The 10,024-nt window shown below is 58.3% G+C and overlaps 1 long non-coding RNA gene across 2 annotated transcripts; it reads right to left on the bottom strand.

Annotated features, from left to right (window-relative positions):
- Positions 1 to 418: 418 nt before the first annotated feature.
- LOC118880534 lies at positions 419 to 6,856 on the bottom strand. 2 transcript variants are annotated; one of them, XR_005016328.1, is made up of 3 exons: positions 6,477 to 6,856; positions 6,074 to 6,195; positions 419 to 2,516 (listed from the first exon to the last, which is right to left on the bottom strand). It is a non-coding gene; the product is annotated as an uncharacterized LOC118880534 (long non-coding RNA). The 2 variants fall into 2 exon arrangements; XR_005016329.1 differs by having other exon boundaries at positions 6,074 to 6,169.
- Between the last annotated feature and the right edge of the window lie 3,168 nt (positions 6,857 to 10,024).

Genomic DNA, 10,024 nt, shown 5'->3' with positions numbered 1-10,024 from the left:
TTAGATGATTCCCCAACAAGCCTGAGAGAAGGCAAGACAGGATAGTTCTTGTTGCAAGGATGGGGAAAGGAGACTAAGCAAGGCTGAGACACTCTCCAGAGGTCACACGGTGAGAGGCCAGAGCCCCAGGCCTGGGCCCCGAAGCCCCAGACTCTGACCCAGGAAGGTCCCATCACAACAGCTGCCACCCAGGACAAAGGCTCCACCCACGTCACCCAGGATCTCTGCTGCTGCAACACGCGCTCCCACCACACACCATCTCCAGGCGCCTCTGCAATTAAAGCCACAGGCTGGTAGAGTTTTAGGAAAGTAGGTTTTAGGAAAGCAACTCCCCAGCCAAGACTTCATGGGCACAAACTCACCACAGTCCCGTCCTGGGAGAAAAGCTTCCTCCTGTGACCGTGGCACTTCTGTTCAACGCCACCGACTGTCAGCCCCTAAGGACGCCACCTGGTTTGAGCTCAGGATGTGACGAGGGAGCAAATCTCCCAGGTTTTTATTCCACCACAGCCCGTGGCTCATCATCTCTCCTCAGACTAAAAGAGCCAAAAAAAAGAGATGTCAGGACTTTTTCCAGAGGAGAAAAGCCACGCGAAACGGGGTGGATTGAACATCGTCCTGGCTGGGGATGGTGAGCCATGCCCCTCCCCGGTTTATGTTCCATCCCCCCAGCACAGGTGTGTGTGGAGGGGTTCTGTCCACGCGCCACCTCCCCGCTCAGTGTCCCTCTGAGGGGCGCAGGGCCGCGGTTGGTTGGTTTGGGACGTCCACAGGCAGTAGGATCTGGAGGCTGAGCTGAGTCTTGGGCACAGACGTCTTCATTCTTGCTGGAGGGTCCATGGGCTCCCTGACGGCCCATGTCATGTGTGCCCAGGATGTGTGTCCACGTGGCAGTGCAGCTGGGGGGGGTAGGGCACACGTCCTCTGTCGAGTGAGCAGGTTGGGGGTGACCTTGGGGATTTCTCCGCGCGCATGTCATCCATCCCACAGGAGCTGGGGAGCCCGTGCTCTGTGCCGGGCACAGTTCCAGGCCCTGGGGGTGCAGCCCAGACCTTGCCCTCGTGACGGGAGACACACAATGAGCAAGAAATCAAGGCAGCCCTGCAGACAATTCCAGAGAGTGAGACGTGTACTGGGAAGAACTTTAACCAGGCTGAAGTGATGGAGTGGCAGGCGGGGGTGTACCTGAATAGGGACTCAGGGAATGAGGAGGGGACATTGGACCTGAGTCCTGAAGGAGGAGAAGAAGCAGATCGTGGGAGGGGTCAGGGATGGGGCTCCCGGCAGAGACAGTCACGGCCAACCCGCCCTTCCCAGCGGGCCCTGCAGGACCCTTAGAGAAACAGGCTCCACCTGCCCCCGCACAAAAGTCCCTGCACTTACAGCCTGGGGCTCTTTTGGGGGCCACACAGAATAGTAGTTAGAAGCCTGGACCCCGGCACCAGGCAGTCTGGGTTCAAATCTCAGCCCTCTCACTTACTAATGAACTTAATTACTGCTCTGTGCCTGTTTCCCAATTTAGAAATAAAACAGAACTGTTGTGAGCATCAAATGAATAAATCCTCATGCAGCACTTAGCCCAGCGCTGGCGCACGGCGGGGTCTGAGTGGCTGGACAGCCAATCAGCAGATGTCCTTGGAGGTCAGAGCAAGCACTTTTAAACCAGCCCACAATCAGATCAGACCTCTGGGGCGTCTTCAATGAGAAAACTGCACCTTTTCAGAATAACCAGGAAAATTAGTGCTCAGACTCCTGAATGTCTGTCTTCTGTCCTGACACCAAATGATCTTCCAGAAAACCAGGACTTGCCGTCAGACCGGGCACACAAAGGCCAGGCTTGTCTTCACTGGGGATGTAGGGAGGGGCCAGTGAACCACAGACCCTAAAGACGGGAAGGACCTTTGGGGCTATGGTAGAGGTTACAAGTCAGGGATCTGAGGCCAGACGTGGGTTCCAATCCCAACCCCACCACTTGAGCAAGTTTCTTACCCTAAGCCTCGGTTTCCTCATCTGTACAGTGGAGAAAATAATCATAGAGCGGTTATAAGGCACACGTTTCCTAAATGCACACATCCATCCACATATTCACATAACGTAGCATCACAGGGATGGGAGTTGTCGTCGTTCACCCTATGGTCATCACCCAGGGCGAGGACAGTCTGAAATCCTCAGTGCCAGCGAGGTGTGCAGACAGGACCTCAGGGGAGGGGGGGAGGGGACCCATGCTAAGCACAGTAATCACAGGGGCTCAGAGAGAAGCCACTGAGCCCCACGGCCCTGTGCAATGCCCGCAGCTGGGATGGAGGCATATTTCTGTGTTCTGGTTACCTGGCACTTGCTCGGGGCTCAGCCCTTTCTTGCTGTGACCAGAGCCTACTGACCTCATTGACTCCAGGGACTGCCACCAGCCAGGCTTCTTGCTTTCTCAATTTCTCCTTCACTGGGATGGGAAAAAATGTGCTCTTGTCCTGCTGGAGTCCTCAGTCCCAACCTCCAGTACAAGGTCCTCTGCAAACCTGGAAATGTATTCCTTCCCTTAGAAAGTAACTGCTCTCTGGTAGGATCTTCACATCCTTCCCGCACAGAAACCCAGCAGGGCAGGGAGGCTGCCGGCTGAGTGCTGTCTGCGGTCCCATCTTGGGAGCTGTCTCCCAACTCTGGGAGATGCAGAAAAGCCCCACAAGTTGCACAAGGATTCCACAACGCAGTGAAACAGCCTGTGATTAAACCGAGATGTCAAAATCAATATGCAAAGAGCGTGATTAAAAGACAAGCATGGTTGGCACCAGAGCATCACTCTTAATTGAGCCTGTGTCTACTTTTCTACATGCAACAAGGAAATTAACGACAGGGGGATAAACCTTCAAGAGAAATTAATTACCCCTGCTGCTTGCGCCTCCCTTGCGCTCTCTGTTTAACCTGCACTCTCCCTCCCCCCAGCAGCCAGCCCTAGAAGGGCCCTGGGGTTGCTGATTATACATGCAGGGCTGCAGCTTCAAAGAGCCCCAACTCCTCCTCAGGCTCTGAGTGAGTTTGTTTTCTGGCCCCCTCTGCACAGATGCGGCCCTGGGAAGAAAGAGCCAATGGGTGTTTACCGCAGAGGAACAGAAGAAGGAAATAGACGGGGTGGGAGTCTGTGCAGGGTTAGAACGGGGTTGGTGCATTGTGTGGTATGCCACGTGGCTTCCCCTGTGACTAGACTTGTACTCCCATAGGACTAGGGAGGGAGGGAGGAAGGGAGAAGGGGTGAACGTGGCGGTTTCAGCAGAGGCAGAGCTAAGCAGGGTGTGCTGGCCTTGACAGGCCTAGGCAGAAGTGACACGTGTATATGGGATGGGAGGTCACCAGGGGCTTCCAGAGTCATTGGGATTCAGGGCAGAGGCTCCAAGAAAAGAGATGATGGGAAAACAGGGGAAAAGGTGGAGATGAAAATTCATCAGCGCTTCCCCAACCCCGGGCACTACCGGGCTGCGGGGTGGGCTTTCTGCGGGAGGCGGACACCAACCCCGGGAGCGAGCCTGGGCTGTCATTGCTGGACAGACACCGAGAACCAGGGGTGGAGGAAACAATCACGGGGGCAGGGCGTGAGGAGAGGGCATGAGCAGGCAACACCAGCGGGCCATGATGGGGCTGTGAGCATCATCTTTGCAGTGACCAAAGGCAGACAAAGTGACAGAGGCTAGCAGGTTCCTGGGTGGCGGGTCCCCTGCCAGGACAGTGGGTTTGGGAAGGCGGAATGCACCTGGGCTGTCTCTGTGCGGCCACCCCAGGCTTGCTGGTCTCTGCCACCTGCCGGCCCAGCCGCACTGAGACCCCACGTCTCAGCCCCTGGCACGGGGCTCCCACCTCCCCCTCTCTCCATCTTTTGGGACTTGTCTGAGCACTGATGTCTCCATCCATGCTTCCGGCGCCAGGTGTCCACGACCTGTCCCTGTTTTCCAACCTCCCTCAGTCATGTCCTGCACACTGGACCCCACTTTGTGCCCATGTGCGGCCTCAGACGGGCACCCCTCGGGATGCGGAAGGTCCGGAACACTGCCTGTGGCCCCTTCCGACAGCAGGAAATGGTGCTTGAGTCACTCCTGTCACGCCTGACCCCGGGGCTCCTGGAGACGCAGGAGGAGGCCTTGGAGCCGCATCCCCCGGCCAGAACCGTCTTCCATCAGGGGATGAGAAGCAGAAGAGGAGGCGCCTGGCCGATCGCAGCGGCCACAGCTTCCAGAACATCTCCCTCCCGCAGACGAGCACCCTGCCCTCAGGTGCACCCAGGTGCCTGAAACCAGCAGATAATAGGTGCCCATGAACTTGCAGAGTCCTGCCCGGATTTCAGTCTTAAGAGTTAATTTGCACGAAATAATTTGCCCAACTGATCAGCTGCCAGGAATCTGGGCTGACTGGCGTTTTCTCTTGGCCGCTGTTTGGACTCCGGAGCCAGATTGGGGCTGAGGGCTCCCCCTTGGCCTCAGTGGGCCCTCACGGTCTGCGGGGAGCGACAGAGCGCACAGGCTGATTTAATGGACGTTTATGCAGCCCTGCAGGAGGCCATAGCTGAGCATGTCCCCTCCTAATTAAAGGACAGCGGCCAGTTGTTCCCCATCAGTGCTGACAAAAGAGGATTGCTTTGGTCCTGGGAGCTTATGGGAGCTCCTCAGATGCCAAAATCTGGCACCTGCCACCTGGCATTCTTAAAGTGACCCTTTCAGGAGAGATGGCCATTGTGAGGGGGACGGTTGTTATGGGGCCTCCATCCAGGCTGGGGTGGGGGGTCGCTCTGCCCACGTAGGGGCAGGAGGACAGTGTCCTAAACCTGACCCTGCCGTGGCCTGGGGGGCAGAGAGGGGGTTTGCATGGGGGCGGGGCTACAGATGCAAATGCCCACAGGCCTGGGGGTCAGGGGACTCCCGCAGAGGCTGGGGGAGGGGCATGGCCCACAGGATGAGCCCGTCTCCAGCGTGGAAGCCACATGGAAATCCAGACCCAGCACTGCCCGACCCGCCAGCCGCCCGGGCAACCCCGGGGAAGTGGAGGCCACTGTCCACTCCGGGACCGTTAGCTGCGTCAGGACAGGGCCTGTCCTGTCCGGTCCCTGTAGCCCCGCCCCCGCCCCCCCTGCCCTGCAGAGAGCCCTCCTCGGCCACCCGGGTTGGGGGGAGCAAAGCAGGCGCCCCTCCCAGCAGCGTCAGCTCGGTGGGCGGTGCCCCCGAACATGACAGAGTCTTGGGGGAAAAGCCCTCCTCACACCAGCCAGCTCAGCGCCACACACACCTTGATGCTCACGACTTTCCAGAACGATTTTCTCTCAGTGACTCAGAGGTCACACTGTGGACCCAAACCAGCCAGCAGATGTGTCGAGTTTGTCCCTCCTGGTGTTTTTGGAAAAATGTGAATCCGATGTCAACACGTGAAAAACCTGAGATTTCACTTGAGCATCTGATACTTTGATTCTCTTAAGATCTCAGGACACGGCGCCACTCTGCGCCCAAGTCCTCTCCTGGTAGCTTGTGGTGGCACCGAGGCCAGGGCACCAGCCCCTTTAGACAGGCTCGTGCTCCGCAGTTTGCCACCGATTCCACCCCTCCCCCTGTTGTCCCCACATGGAGACCCAGGATCTGCCACCCCAACTGCTGTGCTGCATTGTCCACAGGCCACTTGCTGGGTCCTCCCCGGGTCTTTCCCCTTCTACAGGGAAACGGTAACAAAACCACACCACAGGGCTGGGGGGCATCCAGAACCTGCTTGGAACGTGTCTGGCAGGTGGGAATCCCTCAGGAAGTGCTGGCTGGCGGCTGGTCCAGCCCTCTTCACTCCTTTTGTTACCTGCCAGGCCCGTGGGGACACTGGCTTTGAGACCTGCTGCAGACGGAGGAACCAGCTGTGGCCGTTTCTCTCCAGCTTTCTCCATCTCCACCGCTTCCCCCCAGCCCCACCTCCCACCTCGTCCCACACCCAGAGGGCGGGGGACGCAGAGCCTGGAGTCCCGCCACGTGGGTCCTGGGTCTTCCGTTGTCCTGACCCCACCGTCACTGCCGACCCGTCTGACGGGCATGTTCCTATTTTCTCCCACATCACCTACCTGGATGTTAGTCCCTCCGTCCACCAGCGACATCAGGACCGCATGGGAGATTTGATCAGGTTTGCAAGGGTGTTCTTTCTTCTTACAGCTCATGTTCTATCAGTGAGACACTTCAGAATTCACTGGATGTAATTTATCTTTGGGATTAATACACTGTGTTAAGTACTTTGAAAGCAACCAACAACTATAATCCAATTACTACTGGCTGTATTTTTAATGCTATTTTGCCCCCAGCCCCTCATCTCAACTGCGCGCCAGACTCACTCCCACACACACACACGCAGAGCAGATGCCAATTTTGTGCCCCGCTGCCTCGTCTAACAGTGAGAGCACTGAATAGTGAACAGCTGATCTGCGTGAAGTAACGTGAGAGCTCCTGTAGTCCTGGAGCTTTTAAACTTACAAACAGGTATCAGCCAGGTTGCCATGGAGAGCAGTGGACCGATGCCAGGGCTCACCCTCCGGACTCGTGGCCTCCTCTGATCAGCAGGGTCACGTGGGCTCTGCGAGGAGGCAGAGGCATGGCCTGGCATTTTAATGACACTGACTGGCTGTGTCTGAGCGGCGAGTGTGTAGGGGTGAGACAGGGCACGTATGTGTGAGTGTGGGTGCATGTGTGTAAGTTCGCACGCACAGCCCCACATATATGGGATGAAAACTGAATGGCCCTGAGGATCTGCTGGACACCTTTCATGTTCTAACAGAGACCGTGAGGCCTGAGGGGTCACTGGATGGACAATTCGAGTTTCTGAGTCAGGGCGGCTGCTGACTCAGCACTGAGGAAGCCGCTCCTCTGGCCCCATCAAGACCCCCCTTGCTCCCTTCTCTCTCTCACGTGCACTCATCCCCCCTTTTCTCCTTCCTCTTCCCCCTCCATTCACCCTCCTTGCCTCCCCCCTGCCCTCTCTCATTTTCTCTCACGGCTGCCTTCTTTGTCCTGCAATCCCCCTCCCCCGCCCCATTATGGATGATGGGAGGAGAACCACATCCTTGCTGCCTGCCATATAAAACCCTCGACACCGGTTTGTACCCATTTTTCGGTCTTGCAAATCCACCCCAACTCAGGGAAAATACTTACATACACACATACACGTATCACATGCACAGAATGTAAACACAGACCAGAAGAAAGCCCTCCATCCTCTGTTTTGGTTTCTCCAGAAGCGGACCCTGAGGCAAGGCTTCAAGTCCAAGGATTTCCTCTGGGGGGTGATCACAAACAACACCGGTCGGGGGTGTGGGGCAGGGAGACCAGACAGGGAAGGAGGCCACGAGCATTCTGCCTGTTCCTCTGGGAACCAGCCAAGGGGTTGTCTGCAGCCCGTGGAGTCCAGCCCCAGAGCGCAGTCAGAAGATGGGCCTGAGGTTGTTGGGAGGGGGCGTGTGTCCACCTCCAGCAAGTTCCGTCCGTGGGAAACAAGAGGCCAGTCCCGCCGGGGAGCCCGCAGCACAAACAGGCACCGCAGCCAGGAGAGCTGGGCGTGGCCCCAACTCCATCAGGGCTGGGCCCCCCGGGGCGTTCACTTCCAGCCCCTCTGGTCTCTGGGGCTCCCACACAGCCCAGCCTGGCAGCTGGGACCCTCAGGGGCGACGCAGGGGCGGCAGCAGGAAGCCAGGCAGGGGGCACGTGGTGGGCGGGGCCAGGGGACTCGGGGACTTTCGGAAAGAGGAGCCCCTCCCCCTGCTGTGCTGCTCTCTGGGGCTCACCCCTGCGCGGCAGACCTCCCCCGACCCCAGACATCCTCCCAACACGTGAGTCCCTACCGTGCCCCGCGCTGGGCTCGAGCTGGGGTGCATCGGGGAACAGGCTCCCGTCCTGGGGGAGCCGGCGCTCCAGGGACGCTCACAGAAGAGAAACAAGAGGCGGAAGTCAGCGTGGTAACATCTGAACTGATGGGCGCTGGGAAGAGCAGAAAGCGGGGACACAGGCTGCAGAGAAGTGACAACGGGGCAGAGCGGCTTAGCCAGAGAGGGAAAGGGGGGGCGGCCCGGGGACTCATTGCTGCACCGGCCCTGGTGCCATCTCCCGTGACCCATTCTCTCCCACCTTCATTTTCCAGGCTTTACAGTCTCCTTCCCGAAATCAACAGAGCACAGACCTGCTGGGCCCCGGCGTGACTAAGTGTCACACTTAGTCACACAAGTGTCACACTTTGTGTGACACGAAGGCCATGAGACAGTCTGTCAATCATTTTTTAACGCAACCGCAGTAAGAAACACATGTCACACGGTGTTCCACACACACACACGCCTATTTATGCGAAAACAAAGCAGAAGTTTCCCCAAACCCCCCTTCACTGCACGCCACGCGCTCTGATATTTCCTCATCTATTCTATTCTGGTCTATTGCAGAGTTTAAGCGCAGGGCTCCACCCTCTAAATTGATTTCAAGACCCACTCATGCATCACAACCTGCAATTTGATAAACTCTGTACCAGGAAACATCCGGTGGTGGGTGTGTTGGACCAGATGCCGTTTGTCCCACAGTGAGGCCGGGGGGAGGGGGTGGGGCAGGAGGAGGGCCGTGCCCGCTAGAGCCTGAGAAGTCACCCCCTCCAGTGTTTGCCCAGCAGCCTGTAAGGCCGAGGGGCTGGGGTTGGGGGCACAGACCGGACGGCAGGAACTTGGCCTGTGCCCGCTCAGCCCGGCATCCTCCCGAGCCCACCAGGAGCAGGCCCCCGGCATGGCTGTGGGGGACAGGCCCCCGAGGGAGGCCTGAGCTGGGCCCGCCCGCCCCTTCCCAAGAACCCCAGACCCTGGGGTCCCGCACTTGGGACCAGGCTCAGAGGAGCTGGCAGGCAGGCCCTCGGCCCGGAGAACAGGCAGAAGCCGCTGTGACACCCTCAGCAAGAGCTGCTCCTGCTGCTGCCACGGGGTCGCCGTCAGCTGACTTGGCCGCAGCCAGTGCACTGGGTCCTACGTGCGTCACCTCGCTTCCTGCTCACCACGGCCCTCAGAGGCAGATACGGTGGTCTCACTCCTGGTCTTCTTGGTGGCAGCAGCAGTGATGAGGGTCGCAAACAGCACCTGACGTTCCCGAGCACCTGCCAGGCCACCGGCACGGTGCCGAGGGCTCCACTTGATCCCGGCTAGTCTGGAGTCCTAACCACAGACAGCATCTGTGTGACCCCAGGTAAGTGACTTAACCTCTCTGTGCCTCTGTTTTCTCAGCTGTAAATGAGGATAATAAAGTCCCCGCCCCTAGGAATTAAAGGTGCTTAACTAGGGCCTCGCACCAGCAGGCAGTCCATATAGGTTGATATTAGCCCCACTTGACAGCTGGAGAAACTGAGGCACAGAGTCACCGGCCTGGAGGGAAGTGGGACTCGCTTCCCAGTCTGTCCAACGCTGAGCTCTTTGGCTTCCCTCCCTTATGGCCACCTTCAGAGGGACAGGGCAAAGGGCCATCACCCCCACACACACACAAAGGGGCTGAGCCTCTGAGGACCCCACCATCTGGCCAAGATGCCCCCCCAGCTCCCAGGAGACCACCAATCGCTCCTGTGTGTCCGACGTTCCGGCCTCAGACCACATGCTACCCACCGCGGGGGCATCTCCCCGTCCCGGGCCAGTTCTCTGCGGACGACATGTCTGCTGGGGGCAGGCCTGTCCTCCTTCCATCGTCCACGACATTCCCTCCTCTAGCTCCCCTCTGGACAGACGCTGTCCCTCTCATCTCCGTCATTTCCATGCAGCTGACAGTGACAGCCACACTGGCCACCCTTGTGACACAGTCTTTTGGTTTCTGATAGACTAATTTGCAGCCAGATTTCACCTGATTCCACTTACAAGGGCAGGTTTTCCTTCCAGTCTCAACTGCGTGGTCTTGGGTTTGGAGGCCTGGGGCTGGGCCGCAGGCTTGGAGGATTAGGGGGGAGCAAATAACACAGCCCTCACCCCGGGAAGGGGGCGGCGGAGCTGGTTCCACCCTGGCCACCTGGGGACAGCCAG

The sequence above is a fragment of the Balaenoptera musculus genome, chromosome 15 (assembly GCF_009873245.2).
Source record: "Balaenoptera musculus isolate JJ_BM4_2016_0621 chromosome 15, mBalMus1.pri.v3, whole genome shotgun sequence".
Classification (NCBI taxonomy): Eukaryota; Metazoa; Chordata; class Mammalia; order Artiodactyla; family Balaenopteridae; genus Balaenoptera; species Balaenoptera musculus.
This window is presented reverse-complemented; position numbering and strand designations above follow the sequence as displayed.